The sequence below is a fragment of the Pongo pygmaeus genome, chromosome 22 (genome assembly GCF_028885625.2).
Source record: "Pongo pygmaeus isolate AG05252 chromosome 22, NHGRI_mPonPyg2-v2.0_pri, whole genome shotgun sequence".
Taxonomy (NCBI): domain Eukaryota; kingdom Metazoa; phylum Chordata; class Mammalia; order Primates; family Hominidae; genus Pongo; species Pongo pygmaeus.
Window position 1 is genome coordinate 29,075,528 of NC_072395.2, and position 19,826 is coordinate 29,095,353.

Below are 19,826 nucleotides of genomic sequence, written 5' to 3' on the forward strand. Positions count from 1 at the left end.
TGAAACTTAGAAACAGAAGGAACACAAATTTAATTGCATTAGAGAAATTGGAAAATCAACAAGTAAATCACAGAACTAATATTTTTAAAGAAAAAAGTTCTTTACTATTTTAAAAGGAATAAGAAGCAGGAAAAAACTGAGAAAGAATACAACATGCAGAAAATTTTTTTAAAATACTGAGGGTAATGTTTAAGAAGGTAATTGCAAATTTCTAGAACAAATGCTAGCAAATGTAATTTGTATAGGATGTTAAAACAATACTTAATAATGCATTACTACTTTATCTTAGCAATACATAGATGATTTCAATAATCAATTTATAATATTTGACTTTATATAGCAGCATTCTATCTCTCCATATATTCAGGTTTTCTTATAGGACTCATAAATATGTTTTAATAGACTTCTGGCAAGTTTATACTTTTGTGAAAATTAGAAAGATTTTTTTCCATTACATTTTTTACCTGGTTATTGCTGGATTGGAAGAGTCACAAAATTCCACACACACAACTTGGATGTAAACAAAAAATACAGCACACATAATATGGTCTTTTTCTGAATTCCATGTCCAAAATTTGGCAGAAAAACAAAGTGTTCAATCTCCTGTGAATCTATTCAGATCTACTATACTAAAAAATACTTAGTCTTTTTGTGTTGCATTTTTTCCCCCTTCCCCATTATCTCCTCCTAAGCCTTGCCTGGCAATTGCAAGCCCACTAGAGATCCTATTCTGTCACTAACCAAAATCTGATTTACAATTCTGGCTAAGGAGAGGGAACATATTAAAACATATCAACAATTTTAGAATCAATATTGTTAAATTTCATGTAGATTTTAGAAATGTTTTACTTGTATACTTTAGACTTCATTTTATAAAATTACATTTTTAAAACTTTTTACATTTTTAGGAAATACATGTTAGCTAAAAAAATGTGTTTTGCTCCCTGCTACATTTGCTTATCCTATCCTTCATTACTCCTTGGATTTTAGTCTAACTGGTCTTGGGACATGCCTCTTCCCCACAAATACCCCCACCACCATACCCCGTTGTTGTGACACATTTAGCTTATTAATGTGGTAAGAGTGGAGCTCACTTACAGAATTTTTGCAGACTAGACATTAGGCTACAGGCCTTTACCATGGAGCAGAAAAGTGGTATCTCAAACCCAATCCACAAAGGTTGATCTAGTCCAAGCCCCTCTCCAGGTTCATGTTCATGTACAGCTCTCTGTTCTTATTGTAACAACTTACATTTTAGAATAGGCGATGAAGACCATTACCAAGAGCAGTAGGAGGGGTAACCTTCGGCTATTTGTTTTTCAGGATCTCAACTTGTGAATTTACTCTTCTCTTCAGAGAATGGGATAACTGCCTGGCACTCACCAAGCTACACTTGAGGAGAATCAATCCATATCATCATGTCCCCAATTTTATAGCACCAAGTATTTTGTTTATTCACAAATGCCCTATTGTGGACATCTAACAAACAATGATACATCAAAAAAGGAGATGTGCATAAATTTTCATGGAATAAAGTATAAAGCCCAACTCTCAATACATATTAATCATAACGGGGGTCTAGGAAATATTCTGAACTAAATGGGAATGCAGAATGTGTCAGGCCTCTGAGCCCAAGCTAAGCCATCATATCCCCTGTGACCTGCAGGTACACATCCAGATGGCCAGTTCCTGCCTTAACTGATGACATTCCACCACAAAAGAAATGAAAATGGCCTGTTCCTACCTTAACTGATGGCATTATCTTGTGAAATTCCTTCTCCTGGCTCATCCTGGCTCAAAAGCTCACCTACTGAGCACCTTGTGACCCCCACTCCTGCCTGCCAGAGAACAACCCCCCTTTTTCCTTTACCTACCCAAATCCTATAAAACGGCCCCACCCCTATCTCCCTTCGCTCTCTTTTTGGACTCAGCCCACCTGCACCCAGGTGATTAAAAGCTTTATTGCTCACACAAAGCCTGTTTGGTTGTCTCTTCACAGGGACGCGCATGAAAGAATGTACCACAGAAAATAAGACACATCAATGAGGGTAGGTCTGAAATACCAATTTAAACAGACTTTCACTGTTTGGCCAGGCTATAAACATTAAAAATCCATAACTAAGTTCTTACTATCTATTCAGGCATTTTAAGAACTCTGCATATATAATTACATTTGACCCTTCTAATGCCTTTATCAGATAGGTTCTATTATTGCTCTTTTTTAAATAAAGAAGATAAACTTTGAAGAGATTAATAAATTAATAAATTGGTCCTCCATGACACAGATTAATAAATAGCAGAATCTTGATTCAAATTCTAATTTTGTCCTCGATTTTAACTTCATAATCATAATGTTATAATGTTGTTTCATGTTGTTATATGTTACTTTTATGGATTGCAAAAGGTTAAAACCCAATTTTTATTAGTTTAAGAAAAAGCAGAAATCATAGAGGGTACCCTTAGGGTACTTCCCCTTTTCCATGAGTGGTTTCATAGAAACCAAGTACAGGAATGCAGCTGGGCCTCAGGAATATCAGAATCCAGGGAATAAAGATGGACCAAACTTAGTTTCCACCTCTGCCCCAGCCACCTGACCCCCTTCCACCACACTCCACTAGTTCCCTCCACCCCCGCACTACCCCCCACTGTCTTACTTCAGGCCACTTAGTAGAAAACGTAGTTACCGTGAGCTTTATATCTTTTAGTCCAAATATTCAATGCCCAAAAACAGTTGCTTGATCTTTTTTTTTTTTTTTTTCTTCTAATCACAAACAACACTAATTGTGGGGATGGAAAACTTTGACCAGGTTTAGGTCATTGTCCATTCTAAAACAATTATATATTCATTATCTTAAATCAAGAATATTTTGAGAATGTTTTATATGTCTGACACTGTCTTTAGTACTGTGAATCCAGCAGTGAACCAGACAAACAAGATCTTATATTCTATAGAGAGAGACAGGGAATAAATAAGTTAAAATACATAATAAATATCCGAGGCAAATACATATACATAAATACATAAGCTGATTTCAAATAGTACTACATTAAAACAAGGTAATATATAGCAAATGATTGATGGGGGAGAGGAGTGGAGGTCAATGTTGGATATATAAGAGAATATTTATCTGAGATAACATCTGAATAGAGACCCAGATGACAAGCAAAAAAACAGCCATCAAAAAATCAAGAAAGGTGATGGCAGGCAGAGAGGATGAAAGGTACAAATGCAATGAGCTGAGAATATTAGACAGCCAGGATGGCTAGAACCTAGTAAGCAAATGGGAAAAAATGTAGGGAATAAGTTAGAGGCAGGGAGGCAGACAGGGACTAAAATTATGTATGGGAGGCTCTGCAAGGCATTTGAATGTTATTCATGTGGAAAAAGTTATAGCCAAAGGGAGGATGCTATGATTTTCTCAAGTTGGGTTAGGTACCCCTTGGGTTATGTTTTAATTTGACTGCTTTTGTTGCAGCCAGAAGGTTGTAGAATGAGGTGGAGTATTTCCCATGGGAGCTGTGGTTCTGGGCAGATTAAAGCAATGGACAATTCTATTCTCTTCACAATTCTGTTCAAGTAATTCTGTTGTCAATCCCCTTAACAGTCAGTCTCCCCATTGTCAATCACAGTAGCCACTGTTCTTCCAAAACCAGCTTTATCTAGGTTTTATTTTCTACCAGTTTTCAATATCTTAAATTTTCTTATTTTTCATGCAATTTTAAGGCTGTTTAAAAGGGCTAGCTCATTGAAATATGCATAACTTTCCAACGTTGGAAAGTGATCTTTGCTATGCTGATCATTGATTGATCACCTGATGGTTAACACCTATTTGAATCACTGTCTCTTGCCTCTAACCATTGGCTTCCAGGTAGATTTCACTGGGCTTTGTATTTTAAAGTTTCCATCTTCCAAGCTCTGTTATTTGCCATGCTTCTTTTCAGCTTTCTTAGGAAAAAAATGATTGGATCCTGGGGGCATTTGCTAGATATCTGGCAAGGAGCATCACACAGGTATAAAAGCAAGTCAGCCTAACTGAGGTAAATTGAGTAAAATGGAAAAAGATGCCAGTAGAAAGGAGAGAATCTGGGAGGAAAAAAAAAGGGAAACTATATACCGTCAGGTAGTAGTCATATCAAAAAACAAAAGAATGCCCCCAAAGAGTTATGAATTGCTGCAGGAGAATTAATAAGATGGAAAATTTCTCAAGGAAAAAGAGCCAAGTATATATAAAGGGGAGAAAAGCATAAAATGAAGAAAAAAAAACAAATAAGGGAAAATAAAAATTTTTAAAAACCTCAAGTGCAAGGTGAAAGAGTAAAACAAAAGAAAGGATAAATTAGGAAATGGTGCATTGCATTAAAGCAAATGTATTCTGTTTTCTTTATTCTTATCTTTAACTGGCTTTGCATTTCTCGGGTAGCAAAGCCAAACTGAAAGGATAATTTTGTTTATGTACCCAATTTGCATAATTGTGCAATATAAATTACAATGCTAATTAAGGACAGCCCTTGGGCTTCTGGAATTGGGTCAAAGTGGCTCCCCAAGTGCAGGGAGGTTGGGGCATTGGCTCTGTCCCCTCTCCCACTGCAGGGAAGCTGGGCAAGAAAAAAGAACCTCTCTGACAGTGTGTGAAATCTTGTCAGAATTTGTTGAAGACCCAGAACTGTATGTCTCACTCCCAGACTTGGCTTTTAAAATCATTTTTGTGTGATTCCGCAATGAAGCTCTTGAAAGCTAAAATTTCTTCTAAATGCGGTGTTGGTTATCATTTTATGAGTCCCCTCCTTTTTTTTTTTTTTTTTTTAATTCAGAGAATTTTGATTGAAACACCAGATAACTGAGCATGAAGCTGGCATGCAATATTTTCTCTCTGGACTCTTGCCAGAATTGTCTCAAACCAGTGTATGATATATTCTGCTCAGGCTTTTGTGAGCCGGGGGGAGATGACAAGCTGATTTCTGAGCTTTAGTTAAATCCATGTCCTTGAAACTAACTAAACAATTGCACCATAACTACATCAAATTCAGTCCCAGAGCATTTATTCCCAGCACTGTTCATAATAGAGGATTGAAAGGAGTAGGGTTCTTATCATCTTTAGCATGGGTTTTTCAAGGAAAGAATTATTTCTGAGTTACTGTTGTGAAGGCTGGCATAACTACTTTGGAGGAACCTCTGTTTAGGCCTGTTTTGAAGGTGGTGTCTGGCAAGCCTTTGGTAGCCATTGAAACTTGACCTCAAGCAAGTTGTATGCAAAATAGAAACAAGCAGCTCTCAATCACTCAAGTACTTGAGCCGACGCGTAGGGAGGGAGACCTGTTATCCTGTCTATGTCATCTCTATTCATGTTCCTTTTTCTCCTTCACCTTTTGAGAGAGTGTAAGCCCCCTTTTATAAGAGATTGATTATCTACCTCACTTGGGTAACAGCATAACAGTTAAGGCTGCTAGTTGTGTACACATGATTTTGACTTTGAAATACCAAGAAGCTCTTTCCACTGGGATAATTATAGGAGTAATTGGAAAATACGTGGCCTGTGTTACTTTGTTTGCTAGAGCAATGTTTTCCAAACTCTTTCATGTCTAGACATATGAAAAACCAAAAAGATAACTGTGTGATCCTGGGGTGCTATAGTCTGAATATTTTTGTATCCCCTTGGTGGTAAAGATAACCCCCAAGGTAATGGGATGAGAAGGTGGGGCCTTTGGAAGGCAGTTTAATCATACTGGTGGAGCTCTCACCAATGCAGTAAGTGCCCTTATAAAGGAGGCCTAAAAGAGACTCCTTGCTCCTTCTGCCATGTGATATTTCAGTGAGAAGACAGCTATTTATAAAGAAGTGGGCCCTCACGAAACTTGGAATCTATAGTCCCTTGATATTGGACTTTCCAACCTCCAGAACTAGGAGAAAAATATTGTGTTGTTTTTAAGCCACTCAGTCTATGGTATAGCAATCTGAACAGACTAAGACACAGGGTAAACTAGAGGAGAATTGGGACTGTGGGCAGGGCTGCTCATGTTCCAAGGTGACTGGATCTGTGGCTCTGACCAACTCAACCTTCCAATTTCCTGAAACTAAGAGGTTAGTATCTCATGGCACATCAGTATATCTCGAGCAAGGTCCCACACTGTAATCCATGCAGTAACAATGTTCATTCATAAGGAGTCCACGGTCAAATCAGCATGGGGTAAGTTGATTAAACACACAGACTTAAACATGTTTATCGCAAGAATTGTGACATTAGCAACCCTTATTTTTACCACTTCTTCTCTTTTCCCTATGGAATCCACCTCTCTGCACTTTCACTTTTCTCTACATGGTTTGGGTGGAACTGGCCTACCCTTGGCTATAAAGGAGGGCACTTGACCTGTTCTGGTCAGTGAGAGTAGCTTAACCCCCAGGCCATAGGGATTGGTTCAGGCTGACAGTAGACTAAAGGCATGGCAAATCAGAGTCAGACTCAGGAACAATGGAAAAATTTGGCAAATTCTTGGTAGTATTTTTTGAGCATGTAGATAAAACTTTGAATTTTCTAAGTTACTCCTGGTATCCGAGATAATATACTTCTCATTTTGCTGAAGCTAGTCTGAATTGAGTATTATTTTCAACTGGGGAAGTCTTGATTGATACTTACTTTTATTTCCTAAGATTCAGCTCTAATAGATCATGTTCCTGCTTAAAAGTCTCCAGGACTCACCATTACATAGGGGATAAAGTCTAAGTAATTATAACTAATATATAGGTTTTACCTATAATTGCAGTAAATATGGCGTGGGTTCTCTCTCACTGGTTTATTGATGACAGTGTTAGCTAAGAGTAAACAAGGAGGTCAGAGTCTGTAGTCTAGTTAAGTATCCTTTTAATATGTTGGTTGAGGGGTCCTCAACAAACAGATTGCTTTTTGCTCCTAGAGTTGATCATGCTTTTGGGTAGATTTTTTTTTTTTTTTGCTTTTTTCTGCAATTGTTCAGGTGGATTTAGTAACTCCAGCCTTTCTCTCTGGCGTATACTTTGTCACTAATCATAAAGGCATAATCTTGACAATGTAGACATTTTAGAGAATACTCCTTCTGATGGTTGTATATGCATTGGGAACAATTACTGTAAAGCAGTGATTCTGAAAGTGTGGTCCCTGGACCAGCAGTATTGTCACCTGGGAAATTGTTAGTGATGTAGAGTTTTGGGCCAAACCTCAGACCCATTGAATCAGAAAATCTGGGGATGGTGGCCAGCAATTTGTATTTTAATAACAAGGTGATTCTCTTGCGTGATAAAGTTTTCAAACAGTTGACAAGAAAGGTCAAAGCCTGGAGAATATCTTGGTTGAGGACTCCTAAAACCTTCTATCTCATTACCCCAATATACTTTCCTCATGCCTTTGTAATTGCTATTTCACTAGAGTTTTTACTTCTCTCGGGAGCTCATCCTATTTAACCGGGTTTTTAGTTTTACAGTTTCATGCCCACTCTGCGTGGATGTCTATTGTCAGGTTCTCACTTTTCTTGATAGTTTTCTTGGAAAATTAAAAGATCGAGCCAACTGGATTTTTATTATTTCAACTGCCATTATATCTTCTTCAGAGTAGAGTTTTAAAATTATCACATATACTTGCTCCCCCTCCCAACCCCTTAGATTTACCATCTTGTTGATTTCAGACTAGTATTTAAATCGTATTTCCTAGACAGGCAACTGATGCCATTGTGAGATACAAAATAGTTCATATAACATAACAAGGGGATATCATTCTAGAATTAAACTCATGTTATAGAAATTTCATCATGAAGGTAAAACACATTTGTATAAATTGAACTTTGACTATATTTGCATCACAAGCAGTAGACCAAGACAGACATCAGCTATAAAGTCAGACTTCCTGAGTTCAGATCTAACCCACCACTTGCTGATTATGTGACCTTGGGCAAACCCTCTGTGCCTCAGTTTCTTTTTCTGCCTGAATAAGGAAAATGCTCAGTAAATTTTAGTTAATGCTACAGCTTTTGAGGCAACATCCTGAGAAAGATGCCCACACTTAATAGCAAGGCAACGTTTGTCTAAACTAAAATCCCGTCTCTATGAACACACATAAAGGCTCATATTTTGAAGACAAAGAGAATTGGTTGAGAATGATTAAACCTATACTGGTAAATAAAAATAACAAACAGTTCTTATAAAACTTGCAGTATGTACTCAAACTTAACATAACTTTAATTGATATGCTATCAGATTTAGTTTAGTTCACATTAACCCAAGCCCAGGGACCTACACCAATTTTAGTTAAGATAATAGTCTCTGTTATTTCTAATCTAGTCTCTTTTTATTTGACTAGAAGTTCTTACTTTCCTTTTCTGAGGGCCTAATTCTCTTCTAAGTCCACTAACTCAGATGTTATCATGTTTATAAATGGATCAGTCTCAGGTGTTGTTGTTACTTTCATGCCTGTGAGCACATATTATTGTTTGTAAAAAAAAGTTCTAAAGTTTTTAAATAGCTAAAAACTCATGTTAAAATTCTTGCTATACAGCAGCCCAGAAGAGGTATGGCTTTTCTCCACTATGGTTATGATGCCTGCCAGGAATTATTAGTTGTTCCAGTAATGTCCCTAATACCTGTTTGAATAATCTTTGGGTGACTGGGTATAGAATTTTACACTCTATAGCATACTGGCTAAATTTGCTTCTTCACAGTTATACCCATCATGTAGTGTCTGGTCTTAAAAATTCACTTACATATTACATGTATACCTGCATTTGCTTATTTAAAAACTATTAAACGTCAGGTACTGTTCTAGGCATCAAAAACACAGGGTTTACTTAAGTCCCTGCCATTATGATGCTTCTATTAACAGTGAAATAAACTGTAATCATTCTAGAAGGCAGAAACGGAAAGTTTTCTTGTCTGCCTTTTTCTTAGTAGAGTGCTGGAAACATTAGTAGGTGCTTAATAAAGACTCCTGGATTATTAAAATGCATACTATACTTAAAATATTAGGAACTTTTGGCCAGGTGCAGTGGCGCACAGCTGTAATCCCAGCACTTTGGGACGCTGAGGTGGGCGGATCACAAGGTCAGGAGATCGAGACCATCCTGGCTAACGCGGTGAAACCCCATCTCTACTAAAAATACAAAAAATTAGCCGGGTGTGGTGGCGGGCGCCTGTAGTCCCAGCTACTCAGGAGGCTGAGGCAGGAGAATGATTTGAACCTGGGAGGCGGAGCTTGCAGTGAGCCGAGATCGCACCACTGCACTCCAGCCCGGGCGACAGAGTGAGACTCCATCTCAAAAAAAAAAAAAGAAAAAAAATATATTAGGAACTTCTGAGGAGCCTAGTTGAAGAAGGAAGCTCAGCAAATGCAGGCTTATGGAGTAGAAGATTATTTGAGCAGCAAATCACTTTAGAGAATACCTAGTAGAACTGCTTACTTTTTAGGTGAAATAACAGAAAACACCTGTTGTTTTAGTAAGGGGGGAGACCACCCTTCACATCGTCTTATGCCCAATTTCTGCCTCCAAAGAAAGAAGAAGTAAAAACTAAAAGGCAGAAATGAAATCCACAAGCACACAGCCCAGTGCCACACCCTGGGCCTGGTAGTTAAAGATCCACCCCTGACCTAATCGGTTATGTTATCTACAGATTACAGACATTGTATAGAAAAGCACTGTGAAAATCCCTGTCCTGTTCTGTTCTGTTCTAATTGCCAGTGCACGCAGCCTCCAGTCACGTACCCCCTGCTTGCTCAATCGATCATGACTTTCTCACGTGGACCCCCTTAGAGTGGTAAGCCCTTAAGAGGGACAGGAATTGCTCACTTGGGGAGCTCAGTTGTTGGAGAAGTGAGTCTTGCCGAAGCTCCCGGCCAAATAAAGCCCTTCCTTCTTTAACTCGGTGTCTGAGGGGTTTTGTCTGTGGCTTGTCCTGCTACGTTAGCAATTAAAAATTAACTGTAGCATACAGTCAATTGACTGTACCAAAATTGACTGTACCATACAGGGTACCGACAGTATACCCCCCTGCCCCCTGCTGACCTAGTGAAGACTTGTGGGAAGTATCGGAAAGAGAACTGGAATTAAGGGGGAAAATCAAGATTTGTGACTTTAGCCAAATGTCTTGGGTTCACGAAACCCACATAAAATGGCTCATTTTGGGGGATATTGTGAGAATTAAAGGAATAGAATATTTGAAAACACTTTGGTATATTTTTCTAGGCAGAACAGAATTGAGTTTTGGGGAAGGTGTCTTGAGTTAAAGATGGTGATGAAAATAATGAGTCATTGACAGAGAAGGAAACATCCTAATTTACAGTCATTAAGGACCGCCATGAAATTCCACCCCATGAAAATCTGAAATGGGTATGTATACCTTCAGGAATGTGTAGCTTGATCATCAAGAGATTCAAGTATACTGCCACAACACAATTATAGTTTAGACCATGATCCTGTGGTAGAGACAGTTAAAAATATTTAATCTCTCTTATTTTCAAATAATGAGCATAGGAAACAAATAAGAATTTAAATATTTCTGAAGATCATCATGAAAATGTCTAGCATATTTTATAAACAACAATTTCCTGGATTATTAGATACTTTGCTGTTTGCTTTTCAGTAGGCGCAAACATATTGTGAGATGTTCTATATTTATGAAGTTATAATAAACTGTGAAAATAACAGAATGCATTCTGGGTAAGCTAAAGCAGTAGTCCAGATATTTCATTAAAATCCAGATCCATACTTTGGGTTGTATTCTTATTCAAAAATATATTTAAAAATATTATTGTAAGTATGTTTCTTAGTGCCACTTTTTAATTTTCATTTGTAGGTTGTGGAAAATGCACTAGAATCAACAAGCATGGGGACTAATTCAACTCGGATACCATGTCTTCAGAGAAGTTTTTCCTGCTCTCCTCTCCCTGTAGAATTAATTATTCTTCCACCGTGCCACCCTCTAACTTGTGCTCATATCTGCCTCTATTGTAGTTATGTGTTTACATCCCTGTTGTTTTTGTACCGGCTTCTCCCGAAGGGAAACATTTAGTCTTATTCTTCTTGGTAACTTTAGCACAGACCTGGCAGATTGTTGACGCTCAACAAATGTTCATTGACTCAAATGCGTTCAATTAAACATTGACCTTTGATCAACTCTGGGAAAAGTCTGCAAAGCTAGTTAGGACACTCAGAAATTCATTTCATTTCAATCCTAACTAAATAAATTATTGAAGTCTCAGAACTTCTCAGTACTTGACTTAGACACATAGAAACTTGGGTAAATAGCACCTATATTGTTATATTCCTCAAAAAAAAAAGTTTATCTTTTCATGAAATGAATCTACTGAGGATATTTATAGAAATTGAATGTAAGTGAGCAGAATAAAGTGGTGTGTGTGTGTGTGTGTGTGTGTGTGTGTGTATGTAATTTGAAGAGTAGGTGGGAAAAGGTTGTGACAGGATAGCAGATCTTGTTTATGATAGTCACTAGCTATAGCAGACACTGCCTGATGCCTTTCCAATATCCACTTCACTTTTCTTTTTTTCCTTTTTTTTTTGGAACAGAGTCTCACTCTGTCCCCCAGGCTGGAGTGCAATGGCATGATCACGGCTTACTACATCCTCTGCCTCCTGGGTTCGAGCAATTTTCATGCCTCAGCCTCCCTAGTAGCTGGGATTACAGGCTCTCGCCACCACGCCCAGCTAATTTTTGTGTTTTTAGTAGAGATGAGGTTTTGCTATGTTGGCCAGGCTAGTCTTGAACTCCTGACCTCAGGTGATCCACCTGCCTCGGCCTCTCAAAGTGCTGGGATTACAGGCATGAGCCACCGTGCCTGGCTCTCTTTTCTTACTTAATGTCTGTGTCAATTAAATAGAAGTGTATCAAGTTAAAAACCTTGCTTCGGTAGCTTCCAGTGCAAATAAAGGTACCCATGCCACCCCATTCTGGCCAACAGTAAAATTGATGGAAGCCTCTGGTTGGGCCTTCAAGGAAAGCTTTATCAAAAGATAAACTCACTGCCTTTGTCCCTTAGTTCAGTGGTCCCCAACCTTTTTGGCACCAAGAGACCAGTTTTGTGGAAGACAATTTTTTCCATGGACCAGGAGGGTGCCGGGGGATGGTTTTGGGATGAAACTGTTTCACCTTAGATATCATCAGGCATTCAGTTCTCATAAGGAGCATTCAGTTCTCATAGATCCCTTACATGTGCAGTTCACAATAGGGTTCATGGTCCTATGAGAATCTAATGCCACTGCTGATCTGACAGGAGGCAGAGCTCAGGCAGTAATGCTCACTGGTTCCACTGCTCACCTCCTGCTGTGCAGCCCAGTTCCTAACAGGCCACAGACCAGTACTGGTTCGCAGCCCAGGGTTTGGGGACCCCTGTCTTAGTTCCTTTGCCTTCCTTCCAGATGGATGCCTGGAGGAATAATCATCCCGCAATTGTGAAAATTAAAGCCATATTTTAAAGTTGGTCTCAATTGTAATACCGAAGAAATCTGGACCTTGATGACATTTGAGCTACAGTACTAATCTTGATCTTCCTATTCATGAGCTTGTTGCGAGAGACAAGTCTTTTACTGATTTAACTCATTGTTGGGATTTCTTGGAACTAAACACAGTCATAATACATTTTTTCCTTCCCAGGAAAATGGTAGAGCATGACTTTTCAAATCTAATAAAACTCATGTGTAGCTAAAACCACTCTACTGAAACAATTCCATCTCAGCCCATGGTACAAGGGATTTTCCTGAATGAAAAATGGTGTCTGATCATTTTGTTGGTTTCTTTGTTGGTTTTTCCTGAAACTTAGGGTTAAAGAATCCAGGAAAGTTGCCTTAGATAGAGTTATAATTTCTGTGGACATCAACTGATAAATGCAACTACAGTTTGTATGCCTAGGTTTGGCAAAAATCATATAAGCCACATCCCTCACATAATATTGTTTTAATTAAATTTTATTTCTTTCTTGGTATGAAACATACTGCAGAAGCACAATCAATGAACATTGGATAGGTTCCTTAAATCTTGCTGTTTGTCCTATTTATATAATTTCTTGTGTTAGTGGTTCTCAAGTGGTATGCTCCTGCAACTCATCATCTGAAAATCCTTCCCAGATGTGCTGAAAAATTTTCATTAATTTGATATTCTATTTTATTTTTATAAATAAGTACACATGCTTGTGACTGGAAGAGAAAACACCCCTCGTTTAATCCCAGAGGAATATTTGGCCTTGATTCCTGCCCTGCTTACTCCACCCCATTATTAAGATAGAGATCGCTGAAGAAATCCCTGCTCTATAAATGTAGCTGATCCAAAAACAAAATGGAAATTCATTATTTTAAAGATTTCTACAAGATCTTGGTACAACTCTGTTTTTTTTTTTTTCCTATTAAGAATTACATGATTCTAGAATAAGTTCCAACCCCAAGTATCAACACTGGAACACAATTTTAAAACAGGAGGCGATTATCTCTATAGTGAGATTTAACTACAGAGGTGATAGCTCTGGTTAGTGAATTTCAGGACTAGAAATCAGGCCTGCTGTCTCTTAGCTTAGAGGAGGTATAATAAGAAGAGGATTAGAACTAGTGTGTATATTAACAAGAAGAACTCTATTATGTTCAGCTATCATTATATATGATATTATGTTTCTTTTTATGAACTATAGTTCACTGTCTTTAAGCATAATGTTTGCCCAAGGTGGGGGTGTAGGTGTGTGTCTGTGTGTATATGCATGTGTGCACATATGTGTATGTATATTTGATTCATTCATTCTGACCTACTGAATTTACTGAAGGAATGAGAAGAAATACCTTGGACTGAGGGACCTGGCTTAGCTCAACATCTGTACCATCTACCTTTGAGTATCCATTCCTTTACTATGAAGCATGGATGCTAAAACTAAAATTGCATTTGCTAAACTACTTTGTAGCTAGATTCCTGGGTGAGATTAGATTTGGTCAATTAGATGTTCTTGTGTAACATTTAGAAGGTGATAGTAAGGTAAAGGTCATGTGACTGGCTGATTTTGTTTATGTTCAATGATCTTTATTGGGGTACACATTATATATAATAATAAATAATGCACACATTTTAAGTGTACAATTTGATGAGTTCTGACAAATTTATATGCATATATAACCAGCAGCAATATCAAGATATATAATAATCCCCTCATTCCAGAATAGTCTCTTGTGTTCTTTCCAGCCAATGCCCCACCCCTGGATTCTGGCAACAATTCATCTGCTTTTTATTACCATGGATCATATTTGTCTTTCCTAGAGATACAAATCAATGAAATAATGTAGTGTGTCCTCTTTAACTTTGGCTTGTTTCTCTCAGCACACTATTTCTGAAATTTGTCCATACTGTTGATATGGCAGACAGAATTTTAAGATGGTTCCTAAAATTCTTGCCTCCTGGTATATATAATTTTCTCTCAGTTTTCCAGTGAACACTAATCTAGTGTAATATATTGTAAAGGGATTTCTCAAGTGTAATTAAAGTCCCTAATAAGTTTATTTTAAGTTAGAAAAATTTTCCCAGGTGAACTTGAGCTAAGTGAGTGACCTAAGCAGGTGAGTCATTAGAAAAAAATTAAGAGATATTTGAAGCATAGACAAAATTCTGTCGGCTTTTAAAAGAAAACTTCCATGTGATAGAGAAAGCCAGATGATAGGGAACACAAGGTTACCTCTAAATTGACAACCAGCAAAAAAGCTGAGACTTCAGTCTTATCATCATAAGGAATTGAATTCTGTCAATAGCCACGTGACCTTAGAGGAGGACCCTGAGCTGCAGATGAGATCATGGCCCTGGCCAATACCTTAAATTCATCCTGGTGAGATATGAGCAGAGAACTCAGCTATGCCATGCTCAGATTTCTCACCTGTAAAGCAGTGAATTAATAAGTGGACATTATTTGAAGCTGCTAAGTTTGTGGTGATTTGTTACACACCAAGAGAAAACATATACTGTATATATCATTAGATTTTTCCTTTATATTGGTGGGTGTATTTGTTATCTATTACTTCCTAACAAATTGACAATAATTAAGTGTCTTAAGACAACACATATTTATTACCTCATAGTTTCTGTGGGTCAGAAATTTGGGCATGGTTTATGTGAGTTCTTTGATTTAAAGTTGTTGGCAAGTCTGTAAACAAGGAAGCAGTCAGGACCGAGGTCTCATCTGAAAGTCAACTTGGGATGGATCTGCTTCCAGCCTTACTTAACATAACAGTTGGCAGGATTCAGTTGCTCTGGGGTAGTTGGATTGATGGCCTCAGATAACTAGGTAGCTATTAGCTAGATTTCACCCTCAGTTTGTTGCCATGTGGGCCTCCCCAAGGTGGCAATTTACTTCATCAAAACCAGCAAGGGAGAGAGTCGGCTACAATCTCTAGTAATATAGCTACAGAAATGACATCCCCTTAGCAATGAGATATTTTATTAATTAGAAAGAAATTACTCAACAGGAGGGGATTGCACAATGTAGTGAATACCAGGAGGCTGAGATCAGAAGGAGCTAGTTTAGAAGCTGCCTACCACAGTGAGTAGTATTCTATTACATGAATATACTAGAATGTCTGTATCCACCCAACTGGGCATAGACATTTGTGTTCATTCAAGATACGGACTATTATGATTTTAAAAATAAAAGTTAGTATGAACATTTAAGTATAAGCTTTTGTGTAGGCATGTTTCATTTGTTTTGAATGAAATTGCAGGGTCACATAGAAAATGCATATTTAATCTTATAAGAAACTGCTTAAAATGCTTTACAAAGTGATTTTACCATTTTACACTCCCAACAATGTATAGCAATATATCATAGACCTAGTGGTTTCATATCTCCACAAACACTTGATATTGTCACTCAGTTTAATTGTAGCTATTTAAATAGGCTTATAATGGTACTCGTTATGATTTTAATATGCATTTCCCTAATGCTTATTAGGGACTAATTATGTTAAGCATCTTTTCATGTATTTAGAGGCCATTTGTGTATCTTCATTTGTAAAATATCTGTTTAAGTAGCTTGCCCATTTGGATTGCTTTACATTTTATTACAGAGTTATAAGAGTCCTTTATATATTCTGAATATGACTCTTTTATCAGACATACATATATATCAAATATTTTTTTCTAAGTTTGTGGCTTGTGTTTTTACTTTTTATACTGTTTATTGAATAGTAGATTTTATATTCATTTTATCCATTCTTCTGATATGATTGATACTTTTTGAACTATGAAAATGTTGCTATGTAAAAATAAAAAATATATTTTCATCCTGAGTTTCATAATTTTAGCTTTCGCCCTTGTGTCTGTGATTCATTCTGAGTTATTTTCTTGTATAGTTTAAAGTCAAAGTGGGTGTTTGTTTGCTTATTAATTATTTATAGATATTTCTAATTCTTTCTAGCACCGTTTATTAAAAAGTCTCCTTTTTTACCCATTGAATTATTTTGCTTAAATTATTATGTCTAAAATCAAATTACCAAATATGCATTGTCTATTTTGAACTATTTATTCTGTTTCATTGATTTTTATGTGTTCCTTTACACCAATATCATTGTCTTAATTACTGTAGATTTGTTGGAAATATGGGAGTCAAATTTAAGGATTTCAATTTTGTCCTTTTATCAGGTTGTTTTGGTTGTTCTAGGTCCTTTGTATTTCCCTATAACATTTGGAATTAGGTTGTCAATATCTCCCCAAAATAAAGCCTGCTGGGATTTTGAACAGGATTGTATGGAATCTATAAATCAATTTAGTGAGAATTAATAACTTATATTAAGTACTCTAATTGATGAACATAGTATCATCTTCCATTTATTTAGGTCTTTGACTTCTCAGAAATGTTTTATAGTTTTCAGTGTGTAGATCTTGAAGTTTGTAAAATTCTAAGTGTGTTATGGTTTTGACTGTAATTGTAAATACCTCCCATTGTTCATTGTTAGTACATAGAAATAAAACAAACTTTGTATTAATTTTTTCTTATGCAATCTTCTATATTCACTTCTTTCCAATAGTTTTATGTGGAATTCTTAGAAGCTTCCACTTACATCATCATGTCATTTGGTAATTAAAACAATTTTACATCCTTTTCTCATATCTGTATGTCTTTTTTTTAAATTTTGCTTTATTGCACTTCAGTACAATGTTGAATAGGAGTGTTAAACACTGATTCTTCCCTTATTCTTAATGCTGAGGAGAAAAGTCTTTCACTTTTAAGTGTGATGTTAACTGTAGGTTTTTATAGCTGCCTTTCATCAGATTGAGAATGTTCCTTTTTATCGCTAGTTTACTGAGATGTTTTATCAAAAATGGAATTTTGTCAAATGCTTTTTCTGGAATGGTCTGATGGTTCTTTTCCTTTATCCTGTTAATGTGGTGAATTATAATGATCGATATTCAAGTTAAACAGTGCATTCCTGGAAAAGCCCTATAGGGTTATGATATATTCCTTTTTAAAAGATTTTCAGGATTAATTTGCTAATATTTGTTCAGGATTTTGTGTCTAAATTCATGAGAAATATTTGTCTATACTTTTCTTGTAATATCATTTTAAATCAGGGAAATGCTGGCCTCATGAAATGAATTAAAGAATGTTCCACTCTCCTATAATTTTCTGGAACAGTTTGCATAGGACTGGTATTATTTTTCCTTAAAAGTGTGATAAATTCACCAGTGAAGCCATCTGATCTGAGGATTTCTTTGTGGAATCATTTAAAATTATAATTCCAATTTTTAAATTGGAATTTTAAATTGATTTTAACTCAGATTTTCTATTTCTATTTCTTTTTGAGTCAGCTGGGTATTTTTTTTTTCCGTTTAAGGAATTTGTTCATTGAATTTAATTTTTCTAATGTATTGGCTTAAAGCTGATTATGGTGTGCTCTTCTTGTCCTTTTAATGTTAGCAGAATTTAAATTGACATGTCCCCCCTTATTTTCATTTCTGATATTGTTAACATTTCTTCCCATGCGGACTCAGTGTGTTTTTCTTTGTGTTTGTCCTGCTTAGGGTTCATTGTGATTTTGTATATTTAAATTTTTCTTAAAGTTGGACAAATTGTTCATTTTATCTGCAGATATTCACTCTGCCACCCCTTCTTCCTGGGCCTTAAATTATACAGCCTTTACACTGCTCACTGCTCAGTGTTATCTCACAGCTCACAGAAATGCATTTCATTTTTTTTCACTCTTTTTCTCTCTGTGTTTCATTTTAGGTGGTTTTTATTGATAGTCTTCAAAAGTTCACTAATATTTTCTTTTGCAGTAAAGTTTACTAAGAGTTTTTGTCTGCAGTGTCTAATCCTGTGTGGTGAATTTTCCGTGCGAGATATTCTAGTTTTTATTTCTAGATAATCTAGTTTATTCTTTTTAAATTTCTTCTATTAACATCATGTTTTCTTTACATAATTGAATAACACTCTAACAGCTATTTTAATATCCTTGCCTTCTAATTCCATCACCTCTACCATTTATTGTTCTGTTTCTATTGCCTAGTTTGTCTCCTCATTCTGTGTCTCATTTTCCTATTTCTTAACATGTTTAATAATTTTTGACTGGATGCTGGATGTGTGAATTTTACTGTGGTGATGGTCAGTCGTAGTCATTTTTGTCCTCTGTTGAAACCTAGTGTGTCGCCTTTGTTCTAGAAGGCAGTTAAGTCACCTGCATTTCATCTTGCTCTTTTCTGAGGTTTGTTTTTACTTTTTTTTGGATACGGCTGCAGCAGCCCGTATTCTAGGTATAATCGAACTCCACTACTAAAGATGGATTTTTTTTTTAACATCACTATTGAATTTTGAGAGTGATCAGTGAGGATGCTCCACTCTGGCTGGAGTAAACCCAAGGATCCCCAGCCCTGTGTGAGCTCTGGAAACTGCTCACCTCACAACTCTCAGCCAATTTCTGCTTATTCTCATGGGGTTTTATCCCATGCAGATATATCTCACAGCTAAGTCTCAAAGGGGCCTCATTAAGATTTCTGCTGTTCTTTTTCTGTATGACTTCTTCCTCTTTGAAACTCACATTTTTATTCCAAATATGGTTGTATTCTGGGATTCCAGGTAGACATATCTTTTGGGGCCACAATTCAACTTACTATGACACTTAATGAAAAGTGTCATTTAGTATGGACCTCTTAAATTTCACATTACAAACTACAGAGAACTGTGACTGTGAAATTCAACTTTTCAGAAGTGACTATAATATCCTGAAATAAAGTATATCTCTGTCTTCAAATGCTTTTACTGGATTCCTTGTACACAGATTTATGTGGTATACTATAATCGTCACAAAAGAATGACACAGTACTCTCTTTCAGTATGTTTACTGTTTTTCCAGGAAGATAAATCATGAATATACAAAAAAAAACAAACCCAGTTTAAGAGAGCAAATTAATAGACATCCAAAGGCAGTAATTGAGGGGTTATAAAATAGGTGAGTGCATACGTTTAGAGAAGAAAGCTCTCTGAGGTCTGGATTCAATTGAAAAGGTTTCATAAGTAATAGGGAGCTGGAGAAGGAGGTTGGAGAATAAAGAATGGAATGGAAAGTTCCATTCCAGAAAGTTGAAAGAGGAGATAAACCACAGTGAACTAAGGGTTGAGGTAGGCAAGGGACTGGTGCTCAAGAGGAAGAGGTGGAAAATTGAGTAATTCAAGAGCAAACCATGAATTAAATGTAGAATACGAGCTTGACTTTTATTCTACAATAAGTAAAAATCCACTGATTTTTGAAACATGGGTTATGAGTAAGCTTATCTTTTCTAGCTTATTTTTTCTACTCTCTCTCTTCTTCCTTCTATTTTGTTCCAGGATAGTCTTTCCAAA

At 36.6% G+C, this 19,826-nt stretch overlaps 1 long non-coding RNA gene across 1 annotated transcript; it reads left to right on the top strand.

The window, feature by feature from the left end:
- Window positions 1-1,360: 1,360 nt before the first annotated feature.
- Window positions 1,361-17,091, top strand: LOC129022430 (uncharacterized). The gene is made up of 3 exons (XR_008496422.2): window positions 1,361-2,048; window positions 10,201-10,344; window positions 10,811-17,091. It is a non-coding gene; the product is annotated as an uncharacterized LOC129022430 (long non-coding RNA).
- The last annotated feature ends 2,735 nt before the right edge of the window (window positions 17,092-19,826 follow it).